Raw genomic sequence first — 19,615 nt, 5'->3', positions numbered from 1 at the left:
GATCTTCTTATTTGTGTTGACCACGGCTATCAGCCATCCCACATACGCGAACTCATCTACCACTTTTGGTTCGTTCGTTTCGTTTAAGCTTCTGTCATTCATGTATTTAATCTTCGACGCGTTTATTTTAGGCCGAATCCTCCTAGCCACCGCTTTCAGTTTAGCGCAAATGGCCTCTGCAGTGGCAAAGTTTCTGGTTTTAATATCAAAGTCACCTGCGTAGCCAAGAAGTTTGCTGCCTTTTCTGAAAATCAAACCACAGGTTTCGAAATCTGCTCGGCGGATCACTTCAAGAGCGAAGTTTACAATCTTGCAAGATAAGTTGTTAGCAGCACTTTCACTGCGTCTCGAAGAGACTCGATCAGCCTCTTCCAGCTGGACTGGATGGACTCTAACAGCCTCTTCCAGCCGAGATTCGAACATACGACGTATCTCAATGCCAACTGGGGGCAAAATTTTAACATTTGGTTTCTATTATTTCAATATCATCTTTTTAGCCAAAAGAACACTCAATTTCAACCAAAATAGCTTTTAACTGAAAATAATTCCCCATTTCCTGAATAAACTCCTTACGGTTAGGCTATGTCAGATTTTTTTTGTAAAACCCTCCCAGGAAACATTCCTGGCTACGCCCATGGACGGAAGCAAAAGTGCGATCCTTCATTGCAAATACCCAGTCAGCACAGTGAACCTTAATCTCGGTCAAACGAGGTCCCGGAAAACTTCCGCCGTCACCGGCGGGCGACAAATTGGCGCCCAGTGGGATCTTCCATCGCGAGTCCCCATTCAGCACGGTGAGTATTGATTTCGTCGAAACAAGGTCCCGAAAAATGTCATGCAATCGCGGAAATTACGACGCTGCCCGCGACCCAGTGAGTTGTCATCGAACGCCATCCGGGCGATAACCTGTGGTGGAGATCAGTCTGCAGTCAATTATCACAGTCGCCCTCAGGCCGCCGCGTTCCATCCGGCCAAGGTTGGTCAAAAGAGGTTTCTTGATTTTCAGATTTCTTTATTACCCGTGCAGAGTAGAACCCTTAACAATCACCGACTTTGTTAACAAACAGTATAGGAAGATATTCCGTTTTTTTCCACTAGTTACTCTCGCATTCCCTTGAAACAGCAAGATCACGATTTTCTTAACGTTCTTCTTTGCAGAGAATCCATTTTACTGCCCTTTCACCGCACAAAACTTTGTAATCCTAACATTCGCGAATGAATTTTTCTCGGACCGGAAAGAGGAAACTGTTGAATGTGTATAAACAAATTCCATGGTCGCTAACCATTCGCTCCGCGCACTGCTGTTCTACAAACTGTGAAAACTAGATCACCTATCTAAACTCAGCTGCTGTAGAGATTTCAGTATGCCATGACATTGTATGTACAGGAAAGCTTCTAGAAATAAAATTCAGACTACGATTCGAAGAGGTTTGCCTCTACATTTGGCGATGAGGATGGGATTCAGCAAGAACTACCAATTATGGCTTGGCCTATGGTAAGCACGTCAATTAGGTTCGATCTCATAAGTTATGAACTGGTGTGAGAAAAAAACAGGCAGCACGTAGTTCTTAGGGATGAATTTACGTCTGAAAAGCTTAAGAAAAAAGGATGACCTTTTCATCGTAAACCCGGAATTACTAATGAATAGTCGCAGGTTGAACCTCATACAGATAGTTATTAAGACCCGGCGAATGGGATGTTTCTTGAGTCGAAAAAAAACGGAAAAAATAATTTCCCAACTGGAAGACAAACAAGTGATTTGCACTTTAGGGATGAATATCCTTGGATTGATTCTTAGGGGTGAAATCTACAATTTGTAGGACCCAGAATACTAAGTGACTCCCGAGTGCAAAGGCAAATAGTATTGTCGAAATAAATTGGTTACACGTCATGGCTACAATGGTTAAAATATTTTGCTTTCCTAATTCTCAGGGATGAGATTCACAATTCGTGCAACCTGGAATTCGGCAAAACAATCAGAAAATCCATTATCTTGATACCTATTGTTATAAAACAAAATAGTCTTGAGTTACTAAAAAATGAAATTAGAAAAATGGAAAAAACATACAATTCATTAATAAGATGATTTTCAATTAGTTGCGAAATTAAGGACGATCTTCGCTGAATAAACATGGTTTATAATACACAAGTCAATCAACTTATTCCTACAATAATCGAGGATGTTGGTGGTTCTCTTTCTATCCGTTGAGAAAAGTGGAGAGAACAGTTCGATGCTTTTTTAGCATGGAAAGGAATTGAAGACAACGAGCAAAACTATAAAAATTGAATGCTTTTCGGAGGCCCTGATGAAAGAAAGGTAATAAAGCAGAACTAAGTCAACATTATATTCTGGATAATCGTTACCATGCGGCAATCGAACTATTGTGCGAATGTTTCATACTCGAGTTTTGAAAACGTTCGACCGTCTGAAGTTTCTTCAAATGATACCTAACCTAACAAAAAACAGGAAATATGACAACCAAAAACCTCAAACGTGGAAAAGGTTTAGAAGAAATTATCTAGAGGAAAACTAAGCGTGTCAGAAAATCACCACCGGGAGCATTTTCTCTAAAGGCCCAGACATAATGCTTACGGATTTTACTACGTTGCGGCAATTTGACAGTTTTTCAATGGTTTTTTTTTGTCAAATTTCCGCAACGTAGTAAAATGCGGATGCATTGTGTCTGGGCCTTAACTCTTTTATTCATACGGCTTAATACCTACATAAATGCGTTATAAATTAATATTTATAGAGACTAATAATAGAAGAAGAGAAGGATGTAGTGATTTTGGTATGCCATGGTATTGTAGGGTACGGGAGGGTATGCCCAGCACGCTACTAATTTCGACATACATTACCTTTTTTGGCTACACTTTCCCAAATAAAAAATTTGCCGCTATATAACAATACTGAAACGAATGTAGCACTCATAAGCTTTAATGTGTTATAACTATTTTCATAAAAATGTAAGTAATTTGCTAAATTTTATTCAATAAACATCAAAACAACTGTTTTTCTACTAGCACGTAACCAGGCTGAAAAAAACCAGCAGCAATCGCTTACGCGTATCTGTTCTTGATGATGGTTTGGAAAACACACAATTATGATCACTTTTACTTATTCCAGAAACTAAACTGCTGTGAATATGCTATCACAGAACAATTCTACTTCTTTTTTATCACGGAAGGACACAAAAATTTCCCACTGATATCAAAATATAAATCAATTTTCATTCACTAGCCATTAGCAGCATTTTGTTTTTAATTCCAGCATATGGTGCATTATTTACACTACTACCAATATATGAGGTCTGAAACGCTTCTATCGTGTTGAAATAGCTAGTATTTGAGTGACAACCACTTGCTTCTGGCGCTATTGTAAAGGAACGATTTAATGATACACTAGCGCTAGCAGCAAGCTGTTGTCACTGCAAAGCTAATTATCTTCAATGAGCCCAGAATGTAGGCACTAGCGACACGTTATCCAGCGGTCTGTCTTTTGATCTGTTTTTGCAAAGCATCTAATCCCTGTGCAGGCTATTTCGGCCGGTCGGATTTAAAAAACACAGACACTACTATAGAAAATGGGCTCAATTTAGCCGCAGCGACTTCATCATTTCTCGCGACTATAACTGAAATTCAGTAGCGTTTCATTAAAACCAAAATACACGCCGATATTCAGTAAATAATATTCTATCAACTGGTATAAAAATCTTGCCTCGAATAAATATTGCTTCAACGTAATTCCTGAATATTGTTCAGGCTACCGCTTAATGGGCTAGAAATACTCTCCCGTACCCTATGTACAGGAAAGCTTCTGAAAATAAAATTTATTATTTGTCAGACTACGATTCGAAGAGCTTTGTCTCTACACCTTCTTTCTTTCTTTTTTGGAGTCCAAATTGATAACTCAAACCTAGTCTTCCCTTGAATCGAGAGAAAAGCGCGCTGCATTTTCGCTGGAACAAAATAGGTTAAACTGTTTCTCGTTTCCAACCATTTTTTTGGGGCTTCTTTAGATTTGGCTTGACGACGACCAAATATTTCTTAATAGTTTGAAGCTTTGGCGTGTTAGGAGGGTATTTGTCCTTAGGTATTACCAGCAGGTGATGTCCTTCCGCATAAACCACTTTTCTTTAGCTTCATGCATTTTTCTAGGTTTACTGAATAGTAAACTTTAGTTGAGAAGGGATTGTGTCTTAGTTGGGTCCGAATGAGCGGCAACGAGTAAGGGCAGCATATACCCAACATTTGTCTAGGTTGAAGACCGCGAATAGTTTCGGCCGAATATGGCATTAGGCCATTTGTGTTTCGGCCATTCGTAGGTAAACCGACACATGTTTGTTGGAAAGTTCGAACCTCCACTTTAGCTCTAAACGTGAGATGCTTTAAGTAAGTGAAATTGTTCTAAAACAAGTTTTTATGATTCGAGTAATACGACTAAATTCTTCATTTTGATATTCGTTGTAACAGTTATTGCATAAAAATATTTTAAATACTTGATGTTATATGAGAAAAGTAGGTTTAATAGATTTATTAGCGTTGATTTTTTTTACATCGCTATTGTAGATGAAATTAGAAATCGTATATGTAGTGAGATAGTACAATCCTAAAAACATGAATAGTATTTTTTTCTCGTGAAAACATTGGCACTATCCGTGAGGTGCCGCTCATAGTTTGTGCATTGCACCAACTTAATTCGTTCCTATTCCTGGACGAAAGCGCCACAATTTTGTTGCTGGGTGTGGAGTGTTCGTTAGATGATACATACCTGGTTTTTTTTCTCTCCTGTTCGTTATCCCTTCTATTTGATTCTTGTGGCATAATGAGTTGCTAGCATGCATGGAAAGTCAAACCCATTTCCTCTGATCCATACAAAGCTCCCAGTTACAACAACCTAAATTTGTTAAATTTTAAATTACAAAGTTTGTTATGCATGTGTTTTTAATGATATTCGTCCTGTTTCAGCGCGCTTTTATAAATTTTTAAGCACACGCATCAACATTTTGGTTAAAGATTGCACATACAAACGCATCGTTTGCTTAACTTTGCAACCGTGCTCGATATGATTGGAATACCAAAGAATCTCAAGTGTTTTCCCACATAGTTTTTATAGACTGTTTTATAACATTTTTCAAATCATTATCTTAAACGCTACTGTTCATCTATTCGAAATATGGAAAAGGTAAAATGATTGTGATGAAAAAAATTGCATAATACATTTTCTAAATGGCAAAACCTGTTACGAGCCAAAAAAATTCCTCCGAATAACTCTAATGACTAGTGATGCGAAGAAAATTGCTATTTAATCCAATCTGTCGTTCACAGTGCAGAGTCACTACTGTTCGATTAACAATTGCAACAACTTTTTCAACACTATTAACGAATGCTGCTTCTCTGGCAGAATTCAATTCGAGTTTGTGCTCAACAATTTATGCTTTACCGCTTTCAACAGTAGAATTGCGAAATTGCTTCTATGCGCGACCGAAGCTGGTTTGATTATTTTACAAATCCACCGTGATAAAAAATTCGTTTAACGTTTTGACGTAGGACTACGTCCGACCGCAGGGTGACATTCCATAATTTATTTATTTTCTAGGTATATAGTGAAAATTAACAAAAAGTTTCAGGGTCAAATTTTCTCATACTTCATGATCGCCTTGTTTCACAGGAAGAGACGGTAGTCGTATACACTATCTATTTACTGTGATTCCGATTACTTTCGTTTTAGAAAAAAAGTAACAGAGTCTCCTCGTCCCTGCCGGTGGAAGATGCTTTACGACGATTAAACCTAGATCAATTTGATGTCTGTGCTTGATTGTATTGTATGCTAGAAAATGCGACAAATTCTCCTCGGACCAACAGGACGAAATTTTTTAACAGACGACGATTAACGTTAGGCCAATTTCATATCTGTGTTGAAAAACGAAACGAACAAATTTTTAATATAAAAATGCTGAATATTGAAACAAATTATTAAATCAATAATATTTTCTTGTTGTTCAAAACTAGAAACTACACAAGAATAAAATTCAGATAAATTTATTAATTTTCTTGAATAAAATTGCGATATTTTTTATTTTCATACAAATAATGTGAATACGCCGGTTCCTAATTATATAAAAACCAACTTTGCGTGGTCCTACGTTAACACGGAGATAGTGTCTCAGATGTAACGTTAAACTTTTTTTATAATCCACGGCATTATCATCGAATGGAAATAGTCTGCAAACTTTAAATCTATTATTAATTGCTTTTCGCTTATTGTTGGTTCTGATTATCCTTTCTGGAATAGTACAAACTCGGTACATTCAGCCTCGCCTCCTTTTGCGTAACTACGCAGCATTACAATTATCACATAGTACCTACCTACTAGCTAGATAATTTCGGCAAACATGGAAAATTTTCAAGCGTGAATATTCGGAAATTACAATTTTTTTACCATCCGGTGCATGTCAAATCGCGGGTGGATAAATGCGTGTTACTGCCTGAGTCACTATCTAGCATCTAAATGTTTCAAGACTATCCAACGCTACTATTTAACTTAAAGTAGGATAAAAAGCGTGGTTATTTTTTCTGGTCATCACTTTCACCCAAGATCAACATTTCTTTCAATGGAACTAGTCTCAACTTCTGTAGGAAATGAAAATGAACTAGATGCAAATGATTTCGTTGGTAAAAACGGAGCATAGCTAATAGCAACATTCGTTTCTTTCCAATTTTTATGAAATTTCACTATTCACGGGTAACTATTTTTGTTGCAAAACTTGAAGTTACTAAAATTGTACTATTACAATCTGTTCATGTTTGTACCAAAGTTGTACTTACAAAAAAATCAACTTTAAAAATTTTCAAACACTTAAAAATATGAAGGATTTTTTTTATTCAAACCCTAATAGTTTACTATTACTTCAATAGTACTACTAAATTGTAAAGTATTGATAATAAACAACAACTACAACATTACTTCAGTATGTGCATGAGTCCGGTAACATATAGTTACTCAAAAATAAATTGGCTACACTTCTAGATGAATGAATGAAGATTTTTTAATACGTAGATCATTGAAAACGATCACAATTCGACAAACTCGTAAAACGCAATCAACAATGTTTATTGTACTTGTCAGTGTTGCTGCACTCGACAGAGTATATACGTTTTGCTTTGCGTTACCTACACCTTGCCTAATAAAACCTCCAGCAATAAAATCTTATGTCTTTTCCATTAAAGGCAGTAGGTGTGGATGTGTTGCCTCTTGCATAAACATCATTCATTCCAGTGTCATCAATCAGCATTATTTTTACGTAATTTAACACAGCTCTCAGATGACTTACTTATGGCTTGGATTGGACTACCGAAGGCGCGAGTTTTGTACGGCAATGAGTAGCACAGCATAATCCGGATTATCATAAAAAACGATCATCACACATTTTCGCCTGGCAAACCCCTTTTCCACCGACCGTTTCGCGGCGAACTCTTCATTTTGGTCTGCACCTTTTTCGGTACAATAAATCCAACCCAAATAAAGGAAACGAGAGATCTCCTTTTCTTTAATTAATTTCAGCACGTTCTGCGGCTAGGGAGCAATGATTTTTAACTGCCGTCTCTTTATCTTTTTAAGAGGCCCTTTTAAGAGTGATTTAGATACAGTCATTCGTCGTTGTCGTTTGGCATGATGGTTTTTTGGCTGTCCTCCCCGTGCCGTGTCGTGCCTCAACCGCCATGTGACGACAACGGCGACGACGACAAATTTGAAGCAACCAAAAGTGTTTTTCTTTTCAACCAGCAGCGCAGCGTCTCGCTAGGAAACCGTGTCGGTTGTCTCCTCATTTTGGGTTTTCTTGCACTGGTGAATCATTTATTTTGCCGAGACTGCAAAAGTGAATCGCGCGTTGTCTGCAGACAAGACACAAGAATGTCAACTTCATTAGAGTGGCTAGGATGAGACACGTGCTTTGTATATCTAAGAAATGTATTGCGAAAAATTGTTGCGATGAAGTTTTCATAAATCCGGAATTTGCACGCACTCGTGAAAATAGCTAACGTCAGATTCGAGGAAAAATGTAAAGTCCCATACACCCCACATTTCAAATCTGGCTACGCTAGTGAAAAGTCTAGGCCAGCTAGCAACGCTCAACTAGCAAGCGAAATATTAACAGTAGCTTCAGAGCTGGATTAACCACGAAGATTTATTGTGGCTATGAATAGTTTGCGTAGCTCTTCCCTCTAGAAGATTTTAATCCATAGCGTAGAGATCCACACAGCACAGGTATAACATCTGATCTATAATAGATGAAGTTGCTGGAACGTTGCTGTGGAATGAGATCTTGTATAAAAAACAAATAGCGTTGGAACGTTCATTAAACGCAGTGACCCGAATCTTGAAACAAAAACCAACTGCTTCAATTCTTCTAGAGCTGTGATTCCGCCTTTCTAATGTTTTTTGAAATGTTTTCTTTTTATTTGGAATGCATTTTAGGTATTATTAGACACTGCTTTTTCATACTTTTTCGTTACAAAGAAGGCAAAAAGTAGCGCATACTCAACAAGCTTTTTGATTTCTAGAAAGTATATCATATTCAAATTAAAAATGCTCTTTGAGTATAATTTACAACAAGCTTTCAATCTATATTCCGATTGTTTTTTCACTGTTATTTTTCCAATAGGGTGACGGACCCCCTTCGTCATACGTAAACACGATCCATGATTTATTTCGAGTTTTTAAAAGAATTTCACCGAAAGTACTCAAGTTTTTCACACGAAATGAATCTGACCCTTATTGCCTTCATATGTCTCCCATTTTAGCAGATAGCAGATAGTAGATTTCGTAACTTACTTAATAAGCCTATAGGCTGTGAACCATTTTGCGAAATTTTTAATTTTTTAGTTAGAATTTGACAGCTTGATAGTTATTTCACTTTATAATGCGAACCATTTCGTATTTTGAAAGATTGGTAGTTACTTTACTCAACGAGAGAGAAAAGGTGAGGATGAAGATAGGTTTCAGTAATAGCGAATTTACTTATTCAACCCGGGTTGGATCTAAATGAATTTTTGATAATCATTTACTCCTATTAATAGATTAAATTTATCCAATTCCAAACCGGGTTGAAGAAACAAATTCGCTATAAGATAAGTATTCATGCATTAGTAATGCACCTGAGCATATCTCATTGATTAGAATCATAACTGTCGAACTGCCAGATATAACCATGCTTTAGAGCATGTTTTGATGAAAATTCATCGGAATGTCGTCGGTATAATCTATACCTATAAAAATGGATTTCTGTCTGTGTGTCTGTCTGTCTGTCCGTATGTTCCTTATAGAATCGAAAACTACTGAACCGATCGGCGTGAAAATTTTCATGTAGGGGTTTTTGGGGCCGGGGAAGGTTCTTATAATGGTAAGAGACACCTCTCCCCCCTAAGAGGGGGGGGATGCCATACAAATGAAACAAAAATTTCTGCATAACTAGAGAACTAATCGCGCAAATGGAATCAAATTTGGCATGTGGGGGTTTTTGGAGGCAAGAATTTTTTTCTATGGTGAGTTGAGACTCCTCCCCTCTTTAGGAGGGGAATTATGACTCCTCCCATCTATAATAGGGAAAGCTCCCATACAAATAAAGTACAAGTCAAGAACTAATCAAGTAAATGAAACCAAATTTGGCATATGAGGGATTTTAGAAGCATGGTTTTAGGCCCCTCACCCCCCAAGTAACAATGTGAGTTTTATTGTACTCTTATGGCGGTCTTCAAGACTAATTTTGGTCTTGAATGCCATCATAAGAGTGCAATAAAACCCAAAATTTTACTTGGGCCCTGTGGTAGTGGGGGCGGACTCTCATACAAATGAAACAGAAATTTTTGCGTAACTTAAAAACTAATCGAATTCAAGAAATTTTGGACTCTTCCATAAAACATTAGTCAATAACAAGACCACCAGAAACTACCTATAGTAACATTAGATGATTCAGGACGAGACGGCCGCAGGCCGCGAGTGTTGTTGCCGACCTGCCGTCGGAAGCGCCGGCGGGGAGTAGCCCCAGGATTTAAGTACAGCACAGTTTAATTTTTGGCAATATGAAGTTTGTCGGGTCAGTTAGTGTGAGATAAAGTGGCTATAATAATTATTTCATAAGGTGTTATTTAAGTTATTGGTGTTATTGGCGGTTTTTATTCCGCACCTGCTCTGAGTATCTGAGTAGTGCTGTTTATACGTTTGTGCGACGATTTTTCGACTCTTATTCCGCACTTCATCTCAGCAATGCTGCTATTTGCATTTGCGCAACGTTCTTTCCACTCTTAATCCACACTTGTGCTTAGCAATGCGACTGTCCATTCGACACGCATTTCGTTGGTTGCTTAAGCGATTGGTATTCCACACCTGCTCTTTGAGATGTTGCTGATTTTATTCCTTACTTGCGCATATTAGTGCTTTGGATACTCCCTTGAAAGAAAATTACACAGCAACAGTTGAAATAGAGTGTAGGTGTTGATTAGAAACTAGAAAAAAATATACAAATATACCCAGCTAGCATTTTCATATGTATAAAAAAGGTAAAAATCAGCGTTACGTACAGATATACATGTTAAATAAATCGTATTTCATGCGCAAAATTGGCATATCCGGACTATTTTGGAGGCGATATACGTGATTACGAATAATTTTGAGCGTTACGACTATATAAGTATTTATATACGATAATATCCGATTAAGCGCGAGTCGCTCCGTACTACTCTACGATTTTGTGCTGAAAATCGTATGTATGTCAGTCATTATCATTATATACGACAGAAAATCAACTTGACTCCGCTTTATCCAGCTTTAGTTACGATTTAGAGTTTGTTAGGAGATATTTACGATAGTTTTCGTACATTGATATACGAGTTGGTGCTAGCTGGGTACAACATATACTTCAACAATTTTCCTTGTTCAGCCCCGCATGCTAATACACAGCACTCGTAACGTCCAAGTTCTTAATGGTTTGTACTGTTCGATAATGTACTCGTTTCGCAGAGGCTCACGTAGAGTGAAGGATTTGACGTATCATTTCATGACGTAAGCTTGCCTGCCATTTCGAGCATACCATCGTGAAAAATAATTAATACCAAGGGTAAGTCGCTTAGAACACTCTATGCACCTTGTTCGTCTCAATTTTGTTTATTGTGTGCCGGCAAGATGTCGATCACGTCAAACTTGTGCTCATTTATTCAGTTTGACAATGCCAAAAATTGGCAGAGTTTGGATATGAAAAAACTACCACTTGAGTGCCACAGTGTGCAACAAATTGTGCAATGAATATACGGCTATTGTGATCTACGAGGTGAACTGTGTAAGACAACGTTCCCTAGATAGCGCCTAGCACAATGTTCTCAGCGTTCCCTTTGACCAATGTGCTATACCAGTCTTAGTACCACTAACAGTAGGGTGAGCACACGTCCTGATTTACCAGGACATGTCCTGTTCTCTCATGCGTTGTCCTGGTGTCCTAATTTACGGTTTTGGTTTTCAAAATGTAATCCCGCTTTTCTGAAGAAATTGAAATACAAATGATTTTTAAGACCTATTTTCGTATGACGTCAGTCCCTCATGAAACAGGTCATCCTGCCTTAACAGATATCTCGATGCCCGATATACAGCTGGAGGTGACGTACAAGTTGTTCACCACGGGACATCAAGATGATCATCAGGGATATGAAAGTCTAGGTCGGTAGGAAAGCGATGTATAGACCGGTGATCGGGCCCATAACCTGCACACCAACACAACCGATAACTTTAGAGCTTCCCGAGGCCTGGTGATCAGAATCATTTTCTTTTCTTGCAAAGTTATCCACAAGGCCACCTGGCGATCACCTGTATTGAACCAAATCTATCAAATACTCATCACTGGTTTTTGTCAAATATCAATATTTGTTTTTTTACGGGGTGCGGATAACGGCTTGTATCATTACCCAGCACCACTACATGTGCGATCAAAACTACCAACGGTCCTCGTCGATTAAACAATTAGACAACCCGCAAGTAGAGCGCGCCTGCTGAACGAGGCTCTACCTTCCTTTGTGGAGCTAGGTGATTCCACACCCGAAGACGGATGGGAAGGAATACGATTAATCATCGATTAAGCCTCAACCGCGGTGCTTGGTGAAGAAACCTCGAGTGCACGAAATGACTGGTTTGACGAGGAATGTCAGCATAGGATGTAGAGGAAACAAGAACTTAGCTTAGCTTAGCTACGATCGGGATTCACCTTGAAAAGTGATGTGATCATACCTGCGATACAGATGAAAAAAAGGACTTGGCCAAGTATCGACGAGAGCGGAGTGAGTTGATCATGATCCTGAGAAAAAACGATCAGGAGCAGAAAAGGGGACATGAAGAACTAGAGCAACTATTCGAGCTAACGAGACACGCAAGTTCTATGAGAAACTAAGCCAATGTTGTGAAGGATACATGCCAACAGCTGACATAAGTGGGGACTAAGAGAAAAACCTAATCACAAACTAGCGCGAGGTGGTCGACAGGTTCAAGTAGTCAATGAGCAGCTCAATGGCGATATAAGTGAAGCAAGCAAAATGGAAGGTCTCCTGAGAGTACCCAGAAAGGAACGATTCCTGGCAGAATTTGGCTGCGTCGCCTATCCCTAATAGCCAGAGAATTCGTAAGATTGTATCAGGCGGGTTTTATGGGAACCCATGCTACTACGGATCAAATTTTCACACTCAGACAATTCCTTCTGATATGTAGGGAGAGTACAATATACCCATGTATCATATTTATTAAAAAAATTCTGCCATCTAAAACTCTCACATGCCAAATTTGGTTCCATTTGCTTGATTAGTTCTAAAGTTATGAGCAAATTTGTATTTCGTTTGAATGGGAGCCCCCTCCCCTCCTAAAAAGGTAAGAAGTCCTAATTCATAATGGGAAAAATGGTTGCCTCCAAAAACACCCACATGCCAAATATGGTTCCATTTGCTTGATTAGTTCTCGAATTATGAGGAAATTTGTATTTCATTTGTGTAGAAGCCCCCCCTCTTGAAGTGTGGAAGGATCCTAATTCACAGTAGAAAATATTTTTGCCTCCAAAAACCTCCACATGCCGAATTTGGTTCTATTTGCTTGATTAGTTCTCGAGTTATGGGGAAATTTGTATTTCATTTGTATTGGAGCCCCCCCTCCTAATGTGGGAAGAGGTCCTAATTCATCACAGAAAAAATTCTTGCCTCCAAAAACACCTACACGCCAAATTTGGTTCCATTTGCTGGATTAGTTCTCGAGTTATGAGGAAATTTGTATTTCGTTTGTATAGGACCCCCCACCTAAAGTGGGGAGGGGTCCCAATTCATCATTGAAAAAAAAATTGTCTCCAAAAACACACATATGCCAAATTTGGTTCAATTCGCTTGATTAGTTCTCGAGTTATGAGGAAATTTGTATTTCATTTGTACAGGAGCCCCCCTCTTAGAGTGGGGAGGGGTCCTAATTCACCGTAGAAAATTTTCCTGCCCTCGAAAACCTTCACATGCCAAATTTGGTTCCATTTGCTTGATTAGTTCTCGAGTTATGAGGAAATTTGTATGGAAGCCCCCCCTCTTAAAGGGGAGAGGAGTTACAATTCCCCTTATAAAGAGGGAGGGGTCTCAATTTACCATAGAATAAATTCTTGTCACCGAAAACACCCACATGCCAAATTTGGTTCTATTTGCTTGATTAGTTCTCGAGTTATGAGGAAATTTGTATTTCATTTGTATAGGAGCCCCCCCCCCTCCTAAAGTGGGGAGAGGTTCTTATTCATCATAGAAAAAATTCTTGCCTCCAAAAACACCTACATGCCAAATTTGGTTTCATTTGCTTGATTAGCTCTCGAGTTATAAGGAAATTTGTATTTCGTTTGTATAGGAGCCCCCCCCCCACTTAAAGTGGGGAGGGGTCCCAATTCATCATAGAAAAAAATTTTGTCTCCAAAAACACACACATGCCAAATTTGGTTCCATTTGCTTGATTAGTTCTCGAGTTATGAGGAAATTGGTATTTCATTTGTACAGGAGCCCCCCCTCTTAAAGTGAGGAGGGGTCCTAATTCAACATAGAAAATTTTCTTGCCCTCGAAAACTTTCACATGCCAAATTTGGTTCCATTTGCTTGATTAGTTCTCGAGTTATGAGGAAATTTGTATGGAAACCCCCCCTCTTAATGGGGAGAGGAGTTATAATTCCCCTTATAAAGAGGGGAGGGGTCTCAAATTACCCTAGAATAAATTCTTGTCACCGAAAACACCCACATGCCAAATTTGGTTCTATTTGCTTGATTAGTTCTCGAGTTATGCAGAAATTTGTGTTTCATTTGTATGGGAGCCCCCCCTCTTAGTGGGGGGAGGGGTCTCTAACCATCACTAAAACCTTTCCTGGCCCCAAAAACCTCTACATGCAAATTGTTACGCCGATTGGTTCAGTAGTTTTTGATTCTATAAGGAACACAGGACAGACAGACAGACAGACAGACAGACAGACAGACAGACAGACAGACAGACAGACAGACAGACAGACAGACAGACAGACAGACAGACAGACAGACAGACAGACAGACAGACAGACAGACAGACAGACAGACAGACAGACAGACAGACAGACAGACAGACAGACAGACAGACAGACAGACAGACAGACAGACAGACAGACAGACAGACAGACAGACAGACAGACAGACAGACAGACAGACAGACAGACAGACAGACAGACAGACAGACAGACAGACAGACAGACAGACAGACAGACAGACAGACAGACAGACAGACAGACAGACAGACAGACAGACAGACAGACAGACAGACAGACAGACAGACAGACAGACAGACAGACAGACAGACAGACAGACAGACAGACAGACAGACAGACAGACAGACAGACAGACAGACAGACAGACAGACAGACAGACAGACAGACAGACAGACAGACAGACAGACAGACAGACAGACAGACAGACAGACAGACAGACAGACAGACAGACAGACAGACAGACAGACAGACAGACAGACAGACAGACAGACAGACAGACAGACAGACAGACAGACAGACAGACAGACAGACAGACAGACAGACAGACAGACAGACAGACAGACAGACAGACAGACAGACAGACAGACAGACAGACAGACAGACAGACAGACAGACAGACAGACAGACAGACAGACAGACAGACAGACAGACAGACAGACAGACAGACAGACAGACAGACAGACAGACAGACAGACAGACAGACAGACAGACAGACAGACAGACAGACAGACAGACAGACAGACAGACAGACAGACAGACAGACAGACAGACAGACAGACAGACAGACAGACAGACAGACAGACAGACAGACAGACAGACAGACAGACAGACAGACAGACAGACAGACAGACAGACAGACAGACAGACAGACAGACAGACAGACAGACAGACAGACAGACAGACAGACAGACAGACAGACAGACAGACAGACAGACAGACAGACAGACAGACAGACAGACAGACAGACAGACAGACAGACAGACAGACAGACAGACAGACAGACAGACAGACAGACAGACAGACAGACAGACAGACAGACAGACAGACAGACAGACAGACAGACAGACAGACAGACAGACAGACAGACAGACAGACAGACAGACAGACAGACAGACAGACAGACAGACAGACAGACAGACAGACAGACAGACAGACAGACAGACAGACAGACAGACAGACAGACAGACAGACAGACAGACAGACAGACAGACAGACAGACAGACAGACAGACAGACAGACAGACAGACAGACAGACAGACAGACAGACAGACAGACAGACAGACAGACAGACAGACAGACAGACAGACAGACAGACAGACAGACAGACAGACAGACAGACAGACAGACAGACAGACAGACAGACAGACAGACAGACAGACAGACAGACAGACAGACAGACAGACAGACAGACAGACAGACAGACAGACAGACAGACAGACAGACAGACAGACAGACAGACAGACAGACAGACAGACAGACAGACAGACAGACAGACAGACAGACAGACAGACAGACAGACAGACAGACAGACAGACAGACAGACAGACAGACAGACAGACAGACAGACAGACAGACAGACAGACAGACAGACAGACAGACAGACAGACAGACAGACAGACAGACAGACAGACAGACAGACAGACAGACAGACAGACAGACAGACAGACAGACAGACAGACAGACAGACAGACAGACAGACAGACAGACAGACAGACAGACAGACAGACAGACAGACAGACAGACAGACAGACAGACAGACAGACAGACAGACAGACAGACAGACAGACAGACAGACAGACAGACAGACAGACAGACAGACAGACAGACAGACAGACAGACAGACAGACAGACAGACAGACAGACAGACAGACAGACAGACAGACAGACAGACAGACAGACAGACAGACAGACAGACAGACAGACAGACAGACAGACAGACAGACAGACAGACAGACAGACAGACAGACAGACAGACAGACAGACAGACAGACAGACAGACAGACAGACAGACAGACAGACAGACAGACAGACAGACAGACAGACAGACAGACAGACAGACAGACAGACAGACAGACAGACAGACAGACAGACAGACAGACAGACAGACAGACAGACAGACAGACAGACAGACAGACAGACAGACAGACAGACAGACAGACAGACAGACAGACAGACAGACAGACAGACAGACAGACAGACAGACAGACAGACAGACAGACAGACAGACAGACAGACAGACAGACAGACAGACAGACAGACAGACAGACAGACAGACAGACAGACAGACAGACAGACAGACAGACAGACAGACAGACAGACAGACAGACAGACAGACAGACAGACAGACAGACAGACAGACAGACAGACAGACAGACAGACAGACAGACAGACAGACAGACAGACAGACAGACAGACAGACAGACAGACAGACAGACAGACAGACAGACAGACAGACAGACAGACAGACAGACAGACAGACAGACAGACAGACAGACAGACAGACAGACAGACAGACAGACAGACAGACAGACAGACAGACAGACAGACAGACAGACAGACAGACAGACAGACAGACAGACAGACAGACAGACAGACAGACAGACAGACAGACAGACAGACAGACAGACAGACAGACAGACAGACAGACAGACAGACAGACAGACAGACAGACAGACAGACAGACAGACAGACAGACAGACAGACAGACAGACAGACAGACAGACAGACAGACAGACAGACAGACAGACAGACAGACAGACAGACAGACAGACAGACAGACAGACAGACAGACAGACAGACAGACAGACAGACAGACAGACAGACAGACAGACAGACAGACAGACAGACAGACAGACAGACAGACAGACAGACAGACAGACAGACAGACAGACAGACAGACAGACAGACAGACAGACAGACAGACAGACAGACAGACAGACAGACAGACAGACAGACAGACAGACAGACAGACAGACAGACAGACAGACAGACAGACAGACAGACAGACAGACAGACAGACAGACAGACAGACAGACAGACAGACAGACAGACAGACAGACAGACAGACAGACAGACAGACAGACAGACAGACAGACAGACAGACAGACAGACAGACAGACAGACAGACAGACAGACAGACAGACAGACAGACAGACAGACAGACAGACAGACAGACAGACAGACAGACAGACAGACAGACAGACAGACAGACAGACAGACAGACAGACAGACAGACAGACAGACAGACAGACAGACAGACAGACAGACAGACAGACAGACAGACAGACAGACAGACAGACAGACAGACAGACAGACAGACAGACAGACAGACAGACAGACAGACAGACAGACAGACAGACAGACAGACAGACAGACAGACAGACAGACAGACAGACAGACAGACAGACAGACAGACAGACAGACAGACAGACAGACAGACAGACAGACAGACAGACAGACAGACAGACAGACAGACAGACAGACAGACAGACAGACAGACAGACAGACAGACAGACAGACAGACAGACAGACAGACAGACAGACAGACAGACAGACAGACAGACAGACAGACAGACAGACAGACAGACAGACAGACAGACAGACAGACAGACAGACAGACAGACAGACAGACAGACAGACAGACAGACAGACAGACAGACAGACAGACAGACAGACAGACAGACAGACAGACAGACAGACAGACAGACAGACAGACAGACAGACAGACAGACAGACAGACAGACAGACAGACAGACAGACAGACAGACAGACAGACAGACAGACAGACAGACAGACAGACAGACAGACAGACAGACAGACAGACAGACAGACAGACAGACAGACAGACAGACAGACAGACAGACAGACAGACAGACAGACAGACAGACAGACAGACAGACAGACAGACAGACAGACAGACAGACAGACAGACAGACAGACAGACAGACAGACAGACAGACAGACAGACAGACAGACAGACAGACAGACAGACAGACAGACAGACAGACAGACAGACAGACAGACAGACAGACAGACAGACAGACAGACAGACAGACAGACAGACAGACAGACAGACAGACAGACAGACAGACAGACAGACAGACAGACAGACAGACAGACAGAGACAGACAGACAGACAGACAGACAGACAGACAGAGACAGACAGACAGACAGACAGACAGACAGACAGACAGACAGACAGACAGAAATCCTTCTTTATAGGTATAGATTTATTTATTTATTATTGAGAACTTCATCCGACAGGAATGTCTTAATGAATATTTGCGTGTATTCCAAGGCAGCATAGGATACAGTTGAGAGCGAAGAGTTATGACAGATGATGCACAAAAACGGTTATCCGGACAAACTAACTAGGCTGATCATAGCTACCTTGAAGCGAGTGATGTTCTACGCGCGTGTTTCTGTAGCACTCTCGAGTTCTATCGAAAAGCTTGATAGACAGTCTCGTATGCTATTTAACATCGCTATTGAAGGTGTGTGCCGGTGTCAAAACAAGAGGAATGATCTTCAGCGAAAGTACCCAGCTCCTGATCTTCAGCAAAAGTACTCAACAGGCGCGTTGATAATATGCAGCCCTGTCCACACCAGCTGCAACCCTTATAAGGTCGGATAAAAAGCCATTGTGCAACACCTTGCAAGAGAACGAGAAGCCTCGATTTTATCGACTAGCTTATCTGGAACTCCTCTACGCCTAAGTGCGCCTAAGATACTTTTGTGATTGAAACAGTCAAACGCTTTTTTAAAGTCAACGAACGTCAGCAGGAGAGAGTCCTGGAATTCGATGAGCTACTCTAATATAATGCGAAGAAATGTGATATAGTCTATACATGATCGTCCAGTACGCAATCCAGCTTGCTGCCGAAAATAGCGTAGATGTTGCGGTTAAGGATTTCTTTACAGAGGATTTTAAGAGTAATACAAAGCAACTTGATGCCGCGCCCGTTACCGCATCCGGTCAAGTCCTCTTTTTTAGGGGTTTTGACATATAAGCCTCGCATCCAGTCCATCAAAAAAGTTGCGGTGGCCCATATATTACT

Source organism: Sabethes cyaneus, chromosome 2 (assembly GCF_943734655.1).
Source record: "Sabethes cyaneus chromosome 2, idSabCyanKW18_F2, whole genome shotgun sequence".
In the NCBI taxonomy this organism is placed as follows: domain Eukaryota; kingdom Metazoa; phylum Arthropoda; class Insecta; order Diptera; family Culicidae; genus Sabethes; species Sabethes cyaneus.
The sequence above is the reverse complement of the archived record's forward strand: the minus strand, read 5'-3'. Positions refer to the sequence as shown.